Genomic DNA, 14,631 nt, shown 5'->3' on the forward strand with positions numbered 1-14,631 from the left:
CAGCATAAGAAAACTGTCTCGGTTGCTGGCGTTTAGTGCAGGATATTCACTTTTTGTGTTTTGATTGGTCTGTTTTGGTTTCATTGTGAAGGCTCAGCCTGAGTAATGTTGGGCTAAGTTTGGACAGCAGAGAGAGGGATAGAGCTCTCTTGGGTCCTCACATGCAGAGCCATTAAATCATGAGTTAACTGTGATTAACCGCAACCTTTTGAAAGCTGACTTTCACTGTAACACCCAGGCCTGACTACTTCCAGACATGTAACTTTCAGGCTGTGTAACAAAGTGGAGCAGATCTCAAACAGCAGCAAATCACACCACCAACCAAAGAAAGAGCTGAGGAACAAAGTCACTGACATCTATCAGTCTGAAAGACTTACAGAGAGATTTGTAGTCTGGGTCACAGATGAACGCAGAACAACACTGTGACGGAGGTGTAGTCTGTGGCACCGCTGCAGAACAGGGGGGTGGAATGGACTGTAAAAAACACACAATTATCAAAGAAACAAATTTCACTACCAACACTGAGAGTCTTGAGACCTTACTGGGGTTAAAAGCATCCAAAGAACCAGCCGAGAGACAAACTCTGTAACTCTGTCAGTCTACAGGACTCAGTGTAACACAATAACTGTAGTTACGGTAGTTATTGTCAAGGTCAATGTCAAGTTTATTTGTATTGCACATTTCAAACATCTCATGCTGCAAAAAGTGCTTTACAAACTAAAATGTAAGTAATAAGTAAAATGCACAACAATGATGCAATAAAATGTAAATGAGAGAGAATAACACGATAAAAACAAAAACAACAATGAAGCCTGTTAAAACCAAAATGGATCGACGTGTGCTAAAAGTCAGTCAAAAGAATTTGTCTTCAGTAAAGACTGAAAATGTTCCAGCATTTGTGCAGACCTAATATTTAGAGGCCGACTATTCCAGAGTCTGGGACTTGCCACAGAAAGGCTCTGTCCCTACCAAATTTAAGTTTAGACCGTGGAACAGATAAGATTAGTTCTGAATAGTGATGTGTCATGCGCAAAAGCATCGACTCTAAGAGCCAACTTCCATCGAGTGAGAGCCGGCTCCCCAATTTTTTTAAACAAGGTTTATTGTGTTGCCACAGTATTTAACTGTCCTCCCACATACATCGCACACAGCATGATTGGTTGGAATTGGTTGCACCTCTTTGTTCAGCCATGGACCAAACATTTCTGCATATGGAGTTCAACACTACCCTCTCAGAAACTGCATTACTGGATCGTAGGTTTAAAAAGCCTTAATTTAGTGACAACAGAGCTGTTGCTATGGAGCTTCAGAGAATAACTGCCTCAGCAGCAAAATGCACCCCCAGCAGCCACCATTTACCATCTTGAGAAATGAGATGTTATCTCTCCAACATGGAGAAGACCCCCTGAGCTGGTGGCAGGCCAAGGCCACAGTTTTCCCACACCTGGTGAAGGTGATGGAGGCGAGACTATGCATTACATCTGCACCTTCGGAGAGAGTCTTCTCAAAAACAGAAAAGATAATAACTCAGAGGAGAAACCGCTCTCCAGACATACTGTTTGGTTACTGAGTTTGGTTCTGTTTCTGCTCTGCGGATTTGTTTACAGAGTTTTGTTCATTTGTTTTTGTGTCAAATTAAAATTAAACATTTGATTAAAATATTAAAATTAAGTAAGAATGCCTGCTTTTGAAACGGAAGAAATACACAAAATTAGGCAGTTATAAGGCTGCTCATAAAAACACTAAATACAAAATGGTTTATCAACACACAAAGCATTCATATTTGCCAAGTAAGGCTAAAATATTAGGCTATGGATGATAATAAATTAGAAGCCATTTGGGAGCCAAAAGAGCCAGCTCTTCCTTGGGAGTCGTGCCACAAGAGTTGTCTCTCTGAAAAGAGCCGAACTTCCCATAGTTCTGATCTTGATCTCATGGTTCACAACTACAACTGTAGTTATTGTGTGTGCACCTTGAAAGATAACTGTTCAAGGTGTACAGGTGACACATGTCTTGCGTGTCTGAACATTACTTTGTGAGCGCATTACTGCTCAAAAAGGTTTTTATCGTTCGACTGACTTACATTTTCAATCTGCAAGATTTAAATGCTCAAAAAAAACATTGAGTATAATTTAACTTTCATAACATGAATATTATTAGTTACAGAACATGATTTATTAGAAGAGAGCTGGAGGGCAAAATGTGATTAGTACTTCAAGTCAAGGCAGTATAGCAGAGACACAGCTAGTATGTGTTTCCTGTTATGTACTCAGTATGTCAATCATGAATTGTTAATGCCTTGCATATTTAAAGTACAGTGTAGTACCACAAATCCTAACGGATCTGTTAAGAAATATAGCTGGTATTGTGTTGTGTCATAATGTAAAATGTAGTCCTATGGATGCATGCTCTAACAGGAAGTACAACGAAGGAGTTTTCAGCACTTTGGCAGATGTGTCTGTATGTACCTGTGGACACCTTTTGTCAGCATCATAATGCCACAAACACTTAACAGGGAATGTAGTTTAGATCAAGACTGAGTTGGTAGAAAAACATGATCTGACACATTAGTACAGTATATTAGTAGAGTGCCCTTGTAATAGCATAGAAATGCCTGCTCATGGATCATATGGTCAAAATAACATCTAGTTTAACTCTTGATATACACACCACATAGTTTTAATGTAACAATAATAACAGCTTGTAACTGAAGTCAGGGAAACAGGGGGAGTTGTCTGAAAGATTCGAGTGAAAAGAGGAAGCGTAAAGTGCTCTCGATGACAACAAAGAGAGAAATTATTGATAAATATGAGCGAGGTGTGAAACTTAGTGCTATTGCACGTGAGTATGGCTGAAATCCTTCGACCATAGGAACATTTCTAAAAAAAAAAGAAGTCATCAAAGCAGGTAAACCTTCAACGGGCACCACCATCATGTCCAAAAGGAGGAGCCACATATATGACGAGATGGAAAGGCTTCTCCTTGTTTGGATTAAAGACAAGGGAAAGGCTGGCGATACACTCACCGAGACGATCATTTGCGAGAAGGCGTCCTCAATTTATAATGATTTAGTAAGCAAGGCACCTTCCGATGAGCAGCCAATGGCATTGACGTCCTCGCAGGAGGCACCCCCATCCTCCCCAGAGTTCAGGGCGTCGCATGGGTGGTTTGATCGGTTCAAGAAGAGGACTGGCATCCACTCCGTTGTGCGTCACGGCGAGGCAGCAAGTTCCGATCACAAGGCTGCCGAAGAATTTGTTAAAAAATTTGAGGAACTCATAAATCAAGAAGGCTACACCCCCCAGCAGGTATTCAACTGTGACGAGACCGGCCTCTTCTGGAAAAAAATGCCGCAGCGTACGTACATCACCGCGGAGGAACTAAAGATGCCAGGCCACAAGCCCATGAAGGACCGTCTTACCCTCGCCCTGTGTGCTAATGCCAGTGGGGACTGTAAGTTCAAGCCACTCCTAGTGTACCACTCAGAAAACCCGCGTGCCTTCAAGAAACACAAAATTTTAAAGGAGAGGCTCGAGGTTATGTGGAGGTCCAACCCCAAGGCCTGGGTGACCTGACAGTTTTTTGTTGAATGGGTCAACTTGGTCTTTGGCCCTGCTGTCAAGAAGTTCCTCTAAGAGAACGATCTCCCGTGAAGTGCCTGCTGATCATCGATAATGCCCCCGCCCACCCCTCTGGCCTCGAGGACGACATCCTGGAGGAGTTCTCGTTCATCAAGGTTCTCTTCCTCCCTCCCAACACGACCCCTCTCCTCCAGCCCATGGACCAGCAAGTCATCTCTAATTTTAAGAAACTGTACACGAAACACATGTTCAAACGGTGTTCCGACATAACAGAGAGTACGCAGCTCACCCTCAGGGAGTTTTGGAAAAATCATCGACATCGTTGCATGCCTCAAATTGATTTCTTTGGCATGGCGGGAGGTGAGTCGTCGAACACTAAATTCTGCTTGGAGGAAGCTGTGGCCTGATGCTGTTGCCCCTCGAGATTTTGAAGGCTTTGAGGGGGAGGAGGGGGAACCTCAACCTGAAGTCAAAGTTGAGGAGATCGTAAATCTTGGCACCGCCCTGGGACTTGAGGTCGAGGAGGAGGATATAAACGACCTTGTGCTTGAACATCAAGAGGAGTTGTCAACGGCAGAGCTGCAAGAGTTGGAGGCAATGCAGCACTCATCAGTACAGCAACAATTTAGCGAGGAGGAGGAGGAGGAGGAGGCCGTCATACCATCGGCCGATATCAAGGACATTCTCAGCGATTTTCAGAAGGTGGCCGATTTTGTCGAAAGAAATCACCCTGAAAAGAACTTTACCGCTCGTGCTATAGAGCATTTTAGTGACGTCTGCCTCTCCCACTTCAGATCCATTTTGAAAAGTAGACAGAGACAGACGTCGTTAGATAGATTTTTCACAAAGAGGCCAGCAACAAGTCAACCTTCAGGTGAAAGTGTGCCTTAGAAGGCGAAAAGCGATGAAAGTAGCAGTAGTGATTAGTTAAATAACATAAAAATGCACAAAAATATAAAATTAAAAAAAAATTATAACATAGAAAATTAAAAAAATTATACAGTACAAGTTTAAAAAATATGTAAGTTTTAGTTTTAATGTTTAGAATGTTTAGAATGTTATGTACACGCAGCATACGTAATCATGCATGCATACAGCTGACACATATGTACACTTATTCCTCTAATTTTGAGTTATTGGTAATATTTTTATCCAAATGCGATACTTCTTAAAATACAAGCAGACATTACAAAGAAAGTTGAAGTGTTAATAATTGTGTAAAAATGTCTGAATGAATAGTACATTGTTTTTTGTTGCCATTCTTTTTCACTTGTAGTGTTTTTAGATGCCAGGGCTGTTGGTGGATTAAAAATGTTTGTTAATAAAAATAATGTTTTCTTTGGTCTTTAACATGCACTTCAGTGTCTGTTGCACTACCTCCTTATGTTTAAAGCCTGATTAATCTTTGAATGAAAAAATCAAGAACTTTACACCCTAATGTTATGCCAGTTTTCCCCGTGGTGGTGCTGTATGCATGCATACGTATGCTTTCTTCAGCCTCCGCCACCGAGATCTTTGTCTCCAGCCAGCATCGCCTCACTCAAAAGGCGCGATGGGTGCTTCGACTTACGAATATTTTCGACTTACGAAAGACCCTCGGGAACGGATTACTTTCATAAGTCGGGGTTCCACTGTAGTTCATTTAGTAAATGTGTTTATTAGTGTTGTTACCAATATGACTGTTCTTTTGACCAGTTGCTGTTATGCCAGCTTAATGTCACAACTCTTACTCTGGAAGAGTTTCAGCTGTCACAACAGGAAATGAACAGGTAGAATTAATACCATGACAATGACTCATCTCCATGTTCCAGTGAATTATTAACATGCACGAATAATAATAGAAAATTGCTTAAATGGAATGCAGTCTTTGTCTAAGCTGTTGTTGGTCCCTCTGCTAAGCCTGAAGCCACAGCTCACTGCATTCACTCAGTGATAGTGAGGCTACAGACTTCGAATCCCAGAGCTCTCTGTTTCATTGCTCCTGCCATAGTCTGTTCCACTGAAAAGATTAATAAAGCTTTCTGAGGCTGATCAACTCATCCACACAGAAAGGAAATTAATGAAACATGAAAAAGGCTTAATGATGTAGCTTCAGCCACTGGTTGACGGATCGCATGACTGAAAGTGTTTCTTCATTTACTTTCCATAATGATGATAGCTGGATAAAAACTTGTGTCTGACCTCTGAACCACTCATATGTCCAATTAAAAAGGACAAACATGTTAAGGGAGGAAAGTGAATTGTATTTGTTGAAAATCAACAGCACTTACCTGAAGTAAAAAGACACAGTTGCAGTATTTTTGTCAGAAATGAGAAAAACAAATACGCAGGAATAAAACCTGCTGAGTTTGTTCTCACTCACCTGTCACTGTTGTTTCACCTTAAAATGATGGAAAGAAAGTGTGAGGAAGAGATCCTCGCTCAGGTGTGTCTGTGTTGTATCTGACTCAAAAACAAGGAACCTGTACATCTCACCTGACTGCAAGCTGATGATGCCAATGCTGTTACCTTGGCAGAATGCAGTTTATCAGGTTTACAGACAGATGAACAAACACCTCCCAAAACCATAAGAGTCAAGTTACAGGAGTCATTTACTGTACATAATAGTGTTTCAACAGTACTTTATATGGTATTAATGTCATACCTGAAACTAACTTTGTGGTTGTAAATGTTACAGTACAAAAGGTGTCATCACCGGTCTAGTCCAATCACCTTCTCCCGCCCTTCTCCAGGCCAATCAACATTCATGCCTCGTACTTTAAATTTCACTGTGCATCTGTCTTTCTCCTTCGCAGACTCCTTTGTGCAACCCACCTGCTCCCCATCTCCGAATCTCAGCACTCAAGCTCCATTCAAGCCACCCTCAACTCCACCAGCAGCGTCTAGTCTCCCTTTCTCAGCTGGGGTTCTGTTCTGCCCAGAGTTGCTCGGCGTCTAACCACTAAACACCTACAGTAGCTTTTCCATTCATCAATAAGTCAAGTTCCTTCTTTCTAATTAGAGTCAGAGTCAGAGAGACTTTATTTATTCCCAAAGTGCAATTAAGATAGATACACAAACATCACATTGGGGAGACAGGTCAGGCTAGGTAGCACTGGCCGGTCAACCGCACGAGTAGTGACCCGAACCGAAACAATGGAAAATGCACAAAATGAGGAAAGATGAGGAGAAAAAAGAACTCCCCCCAGACTGAGCTCCAGCAGGGGGATCAGTCTGAGAACAGAAAAAAGCACACCTCAGCACATAGGACTTCAACCATGCTGGCTTAAAGTCAGTATTCCCCAGATTTGAACAGTGTGTTTGTTCCCCTTGTTGTAGCAACATCCAAAAGGCTACAGAGCAACCCCTCTACCACACCTAGGTTTGTCAGACCACATGTCCATGCTGCTGATCCCTGCATACACTAACCTTAGGAGGAGAGCCCCACCCCCAGCCACAAAGACTGTGAAAACCTGGCCAGAAGGTGCATCACATCAACTGTTTTGAAAACACAGACTGGAGAGTGTTTGAACATCAGGACCTCGAAGTGCACACAACATCAGTGCTCTCATATATTAACTTCTCTGTCAACAGTGTCATTGTGGACAAACATCTCCAGGTGTATTCCAACCAGGAACCCTGGATGACTAAAGAGGTTCAGGTCCTGCTGAAGCAACGTGACGCCGCTTTCAGATCCGGTGATGGTATGCAGTACAGCGCAGCCAGATCTGAGCTGAAAAGAGGCATCAGAGAGGCCAAGGCAGCGTACAAGAGGAGGATTGAAGACCACTTCAGCAACAACAACTCATGACAGGCATGGCAGGGAGTTCAGCACTTAACCAACTACAAACCTTGCAATACCATGTTGACTGAGGGTAACGCGGCGCTTGCACAGGAGCTGAACCACTTCTTTGCACGCTTTGAGGTGAAGGGACCAGAGGCAGCAGCAGCAAAAACATCGGACAGCAGCAGCAGCCCAAGCCTCGTGGTGCAGGAATATGAGGTGAGGCGCACACTGAGGGCAGTGAACCCCAGGAAGGTCGCCGGTCCAGATGGGGTGACCGGAAGGATTATAAAAGAATGTGTAGACCAGCTGGCTGGGGTCTTCACTAAGATCTTCAACACTTCACTGTCCAAGTCCTGCATCCCGCCACACCTAAAGTCGGCCACAGTTGTCCCACTGCCAAAGCGTACCAACATTAGCAGCCTCAACGACTACCGACCAGTTGCTCTAACACCTGTTATAATGAAGTGCTTCGAGAAACTGGTCCGACGTCACATCATGTCCTGCCTGCCACCGACACCTGACCCGCTCCAGTTCGCATACAGAGCTAAGCTGAAGATGCCATGGCTACAATGCTCCACACCCCCATCTCTCACCCGGAACAACAGGGGCGTTACGCCAGGCTGCTCTTTGTTGACTTTAGCTCTGCTTTCAATACGATACTCCCCGACAGACCAATAGTTAAACTGCTGGATATCGGACTTCCTTCTACCACCTGCTGCTGGATCAGAGACTTCCTGTCAGACCGTGTACAGGGAGTTAGAGTGGGGCCTCATCTTTCCTCAGCCCACATAGACACAGACCTCCAATGGAGTTCAAACACCTCTGCGGTTTTGAAGAAGGCCTAACAGTGTCTCCACTTTCTGAGAATCCTCAGAAAAATAGACCTGAAGAAGGAGCTGCTAATCGTCTTCTACCACTGCTCCATTGAAAGCGCGCTGAGATACTGCATCTGTGTGTGGTTCTACAGTTGCACCACGGCACACAAAAAGGCACTTCAGAGGGTCATTAATATAGCCCATAAAATCATTAAACATCCTTTTCCCTCCCTGAAGGACCTGTACAGCACGTGCTGCCTCAAGAGGGCACGTAGCATCCTACGGGACTACACACACCTTTTACAACAGGGCAATAGCCCTAATCAGTGCTAACAGCTGACCTGATTGGCTACCTCCCTGGACTTTTTTGGGGGGGTCACAACAATAACAATAATAATATTTATAACAAAGTGCAATAATAATTAATGTGCAATAATAACAGTGTGAAATACACATACATTTATTTTTCATTTTATTACTAAGTTACCTTACTGTGTTGTGTTGTGATGTGTCGTGTCGTCTTGTTGTACGTAGTGCCGACGTGGGACAGTTTTCCAATTTCATTGTACTATTGTACTATGTATGACTGTGCAATGACAGTAAAGAGTTATCTTATCTTATCTCCAAAAGTTGATTCTGTTCATCTGGACGTAGCGTTTTTAGTGGGAGAAACATTTTGTCACTCATCCAAGTGACTTCTTCAGTCTCAGCTGACTGCAGGTCAAACGCTACATCCAGATGAACAGAATCAACTTTTGGAGATTTACTTACCTGGATCATTGAGCATGCATCAAGATATCTTATCTTATCTTATGTCAGCATCTCCCTCGGTCCTGTGTCGCGATCTCCCTCATGGTTGTGCGTTTCCCTGTGTACTTCTCCATGTGCTTAGTTCATATAATTTTCCAGTCTAGTTTTGTGTTGTTTTGCCTGCGCTACAAAGCCGTTCATGACACCAGCAGGGGGCAGCAGTGATCTGATCCAAGCTAATCTGTCTGTGGCTTCATGAACATTCAGCTCAGAAACATTTTTTACATCCTGCAGGGCAGAACGCAGCCATCTGTTCTCCTTCAGCAGCCTCCAAACATCTGTGAACCACGCCTGCCTTCATCTGACTATTAAATCTTAAGGATTTTAGTTTGAAAAACCTTTCACGAATACATACATACAATTTTGTTGCAGCCACTGTAAAGATCATCAGTAGAATTTCTACGTTCATATTGTGAGTCTGGTTCATCTTAAAGCTTTGAATGATTATGTAAAAACATCAGATGAGATTTTCATGAATTTTCAGGTATTTAAGAGGAAATGAGCTGAAATACATTCTCGCACATTAATAACACATAAATGCTCACTCATACATCTGCACATGTGAAAAACATCAATAAGTTTCTAACCTTAAATGTTTTAAACCAGCTGGTTCCTTCAAAATGTCCATTCATAAAAAATGTGAGGACGGGAAAATACAGACGAGCTGTTTTGCTTTGAGATTTTGACTTGACTTATCTCAAAACTGTAAATACACTTTTTTCTTTTTCTGTTCTTGCGCTGTCTGTTAATCGAGAATAATGACATTTCTTTGTACTGGATGCTCCTCGCCAGGTGCGATTCTAGGATCAGAGCTTTGGGGGTGCTGAGGACCCAGAGAGCTGCCCAGCCAGGCAAGATACTTTACTCGTCACGATGAGACTTCTTCCCTGTCTCTGTCAGTCCCTGCATCCTTAAATGTCTCCAGTTGTCCCGAGTTCTCTCTGACTGTCTCCTTGATGCATTCAATCCCCTGTTCCTCCCTGTCCTCGTTGTCTGTTGTCTTCGTCTCCGTTAACTGAGTGCATTTTTTGGACAGAGATTCACTTTTAATGTCTATGTATAATATAATACAGATACATAAAAATACACTCCAAAAATAGAAGAGTCCTTGAAATGTACAAACGTGCAAAATATTAATAAAAAAGTTTAAAAAATGGAGGCAACTTTGCCCATGGTACAATGTATTAAAATATCTTTACTGCAGATACTACTATGGCTCTGCAGATTTTTTCTTTTATTTTAACCTATGTAAGTTTTCATTTTAGTAACAGATTGGAGTTTTGTGTTGTAAGATTTATGAGTTTCATGCTTTCATAGTGGTACTTGGGAGAGCTTGACTTTTTCTCAGGTGTTACATGCTGTAAAAAGTTTGAGAAACACTGATAAGGTAAGTGTATGTGTGCTTTTGGAAAACATTTAAAGCTGCTGTACAGAATCTTTGAAACAAGTTAGCTTAAAACATTTTTAGAATATAAACAGAGCACTCTGCTTCTCTTTACAGCTCCTCACTCCACCAGGGCACTGTTTGGCACTTTCTGCACAAATGTGGCGCATGTACTACAGACAACTAGATGATCCAAAAGTTGGCCTACCTATTATTGGCTGTGGTTTTACTAGAGTTGTGGCTGAACCACATTAAAATATATCATTAATTTTAATCTCCCCAATCAGTGATGTTATGTTGGAATGTTGTTAAACTGGGTCAAAAATGTTTCAACCCAGTTTGTTTTGCAGATTCCTTACAGCAGCTTTAATATATGGAGAACACAACTTCCAGATTGTATGAGTAAAATTAGTTTGTTTTTTTTTGTCAGTTTAACAGTTTCTGTTTTGCCTGTCACTATTCCCTGTCTGTTTTCTTACCTGGTTCTTCTTGACCCTGTACTTTCTCCTCACGTTCCCCTCTTTATTCTCTCCCTCTTTGGACTGACAATGATACACAAATAGATTCTATTCAATTAGATGAAAAAATTACATTAATATGAAAAAAAAATACTGTTAAGATCACTAATAAAAAAGTCCTCTCTCAGTGTACTTTCAACCAAAAGGCAAATAACCAAACCACATGTACATCTAATAAAAGATATAAATATTGAAACACTGATCCAACATTATTCTTGACTGACGAATCATTTGATCTTATACTTTTACCTGAATGTGGCTCCTTTTTTGGAAAAAACTTCCTTATATCCATTGTGAACCCGGCTGTCTCTCTGTACACACACACACATGGCCTCATGAATGCCAGCAGTCTCTCCCCTGGCATTGCTCAGCGTCCCGGGGATGCAGGCGTCCCCTTGCTGGCTCTGTGGAGATTATTGCTTCGTCTAACAGGGTAAGGATATTACACCACCCTGTGAGCTTATTTCCCCCGAGACTCCTAAATCACATTTCCAACGACCTCACTGGAATATTTTGTAAGCCGCGTCGTTGGGAATTCTCCCCAAGAGAGCAGCGGTGTCGTTAGCATAACACGGTGGAAATCCAAACCACAGCGGTGAGGAAGAGGATGAGCACGTCTAACCTCACCCCCTAAACCTCCAACCATAACACTGACGTAGCTCCACCCGCTGCTAACAGCTTACAGTATTTTTCCACACTATAAGGCGCACTTAAAGTCCTTCAATTTTCTCAAAAATCAACAGTGTGCCTTATAATCTGGTGAGCCTTATGTATGAATTCTGGTTGTTCTTACTAACCTCGAGCCGATTGTATGTGTTGGACAGCGCTCAAAAATCTGTCATAAAATGTATTAGTACGACCTTGGTTGTCAGAGTATTACGGCTACTGTAGTTAGGAGCCTCGCGGACTCTGCCTCTGGGTCCAAAACTCCGTCCACTTCAGGTCCCAAAGTCAAAAGAACACTGCGGCATCACAGAAAGTTAAAAACTGTCTAAATTCTTTCATCTTTAATAAAATGATCAGTGTTGCTGCTTTACCAGGTGTAACATTAAGTTTAACATCCCGTCATCCATGAAAATAGAATTTATTAAATTTAATGGAGTTAGAAGTTAGCAGGAAGTTAGCTCACCAGTTTCCACCTAAACATGATATAGCATGTTCTGACTGAGAGATTTCTGAAAAAATTAAAACATACAGCTCTGCTATCACTTCCAACATAAAGGAAGACAGAAAACTAAACAGCAGTGACGTTTGTAGGGTTACTGAAGTTGAGCTAGCTGGTATATAATGATGTGCTAAGTGATTGCTAGCAACACAGCTATGTTAGCATAACATAAAAACAGTGAAGCTGGAGGATGAACGCTAACTTTTTTCCACTCAAAAAAAGTTAATGTGAGGGCTCCCAATGATTAAGGACAATTTCAGTCGCATGGCAGGATGCTGTAAACCACATGTGTCAAAGTCAAGGCCCGAATTATTATGGCCCCGGGATGATATTTGATTAGTATTAGAATCGGCCCGCAGGTCACAGCCGCCTGCTGGGGTTTTGCACGCACCAATACTCCATTCCCCACAATGCAACGGAAGCCCGCGAACTCATTGCAGCGCTGGAAGCGGGACTCGGCTTCATTATTCATCAGCATTCAGAGCAGATGTCAACTTTCAGCAACTCCCCTCCCCAATAATGGCTAAACGGAAGGTGTACGGTGAGCACAGGGAATTTCAAGCCAGGTGGGAGGCAGAGTACATGTTCACGGAGGTAAAAGGCAAACCTGTTTGTCTTCTGTGTGGAGAAAGTGTGGCTGTAATGAAAGAATATAATTTAAGAAGGCACTATGAAACCTCTAAGAAACACAAAGACAAAGACAAGAATATGGACACGGAACAAAGGCTACAGAAGGTGGAAGAATTAAAACGAGGTCTTAAGTCCCGGCAGGCTCTGTTCACAAAAGCAAAATCACAAAGCGAGGCTGCTGTCAAGGCGAGTTTTCTTGTGGCATAAGAAGTTGCAAAATCAGCCCGACCATTTAGAGAGGGAGAGTTTATCAAAAACTGTATGCTTAAAGTTTGTGACGCAGTGTGCCCAGACAAAAGGCAGCTATTTTCAAACGTGAGCCTGAGCAGAAACACCGTTGCTGAACGTGTAGACCAGCTGTCCACCAATCTAAAAGAACAGCTTGTGGAAAAGGGAAAAGATTTCATTGCATATTCCCTTGCTGTGGATGAGAGCACTGACACAACTGACATTGCCCAGTTGTCAATTTTCATTCGTGGAGTGGACTCCAGCCTGACCGTAACAGAAGAGTTTTTGGCGTTACGTCCGATGCATGGCACGACTACAGGACAAGATCTGTATGAAGAGGTATCCAGATGTGTAAATGAGATGGGACTGCCTTGGGAAAAACTCGTGGGATTGACAACAGACGGAGCACCCGCGATGTGTGGACACAGGAGTGGATTGGTGGCAAGGATACGTGAGAGGATGCGGGATGAAAATGTCACAGAGGAGCTGACAGCTTATCACTGCATAATACACCAGGAGTCGTTATGTGGCAAAGCCTTGAAAATGGAACATGTAATGACCATCATGACGCGTGCAGTTAACTTCATCAGAGCCAAAGGTTTAAATCACCGCCAGTTCAAGGCATTTCTGGGCGAGTTAGATACAGAGTATGGTGACTTGCCCTATCACACAGATGTGCGATGGCTAAGCCAGGGAAAGGTGCTGCAAAGATGTTTCGAGCTTCGTGAGGAGATCTGTCTGTTCATGGAAAGCAAAGGGAAAGACACAACAGAGCTTCGAGATGAAACATTTATGTGTGAAATGGCCTTTCTGTGCGACATCACAAGCCATCTGAATGTGATGAACCTGCAACTGCAGGGACGGGGGCGTGTCATCTCTGATATGTACAGTACGGTGAAGGCGTTTAAAACCAAGCTGAGTCTTTGGAAGACGCAGATGCAGAAAGAAAACTCGAGCCACTTCCCCAGCTGCCAGACCATGAAAGAGAAGCTCTCTACCGCTGTGTTCCCAAGTGCACGGTTTGCCGATAAACTCAACATACTTGCCGCCGAGTTCCGACTCCGATTTGCTGACTTTGAAGCTCAAAAAAGCAGGTTTGAACTACTTGCCAATCCTTTTGGAGTTGATGTGGAAAGCGCACCACCAAACCTCCAAATGGAGTTGATTGAGCTCCAGTGCAATGACACACTGAGGGAAAAATATGAGAGAGTGGGTGCCGCTGAGTTTGCACATTTCATCCCCGACACAATGCCTCAGCTGCGCATCCAAGCTGCTCAGACGCTCTCCATGTTTGGCAGCACATACCTGTGTGAACAATTGTTCTCTTTGATGAAGCTAAACAAAACATCACACCGGAGCCGTCTTACTGATAAACACCTTGACTCAATTCTGAGGATTTCCTCAGCTCAGAGCCTGACCCCGAACATTGATGAACTCGTACAAAAGATGAGACACCACCAAGTATCAGGCTCAGGATCAGACAAGTGAGCATCGCAGAACATTTACGTATTTTTAGTTTTTAATTCAGTTAAATTTTTTACATTTGTTTCTACAAGATGTGATTTTTCTTTGAAGGAAGTTTTGTTGTTGTTTTGTCTGTGTGCCATAGATTTTTGTATTTTATCTTATTGTATTTTATTTATTTATATTTATTTTTCAGTTAATAGACTCAGGGAAAATTGCAGATAAGAGCCATGAGAAAGAATACAACTGATTTGATTTTTTTTTTCCAAT

The 14,631-nt window shown here is 42.6% G+C and overlaps 1 long non-coding RNA gene and 1 pseudogene across 1 annotated transcript; one reads left to right on the top strand and one right to left on the bottom strand.

The window, feature by feature from the left end:
* Positions 1 to 385: 385 nt before the first annotated feature.
* LOC134643813 (uncharacterized) lies at positions 386 to 11,456 on the bottom strand. The gene is made up of 3 exons (XR_010096402.1): positions 11,124 to 11,456; positions 10,836 to 10,898; positions 386 to 474 (listed from the first exon to the last, which is right to left on the bottom strand). It is a non-coding gene; the product is annotated as an uncharacterized LOC134643813 (long non-coding RNA).
* A 1,102-nt stretch (positions 11,457 to 12,558) lies between these two features.
* On the top strand, positions 12,559 to 14,385 carry LOC134643789 (general transcription factor II-I repeat domain-containing protein 2-like; annotated as a pseudogene).
* The last annotated feature ends 246 nt before the right edge of the window (positions 14,386 to 14,631 follow it).

The sequence above is a fragment of the Pelmatolapia mariae genome, linkage group LG15 (genome assembly GCF_036321145.2).
Source record: "Pelmatolapia mariae isolate MD_Pm_ZW linkage group LG15, Pm_UMD_F_2, whole genome shotgun sequence".
Lineage (NCBI taxonomy): Eukaryota > Metazoa > Chordata > Actinopteri > Cichliformes > Cichlidae > Pelmatolapia > Pelmatolapia mariae.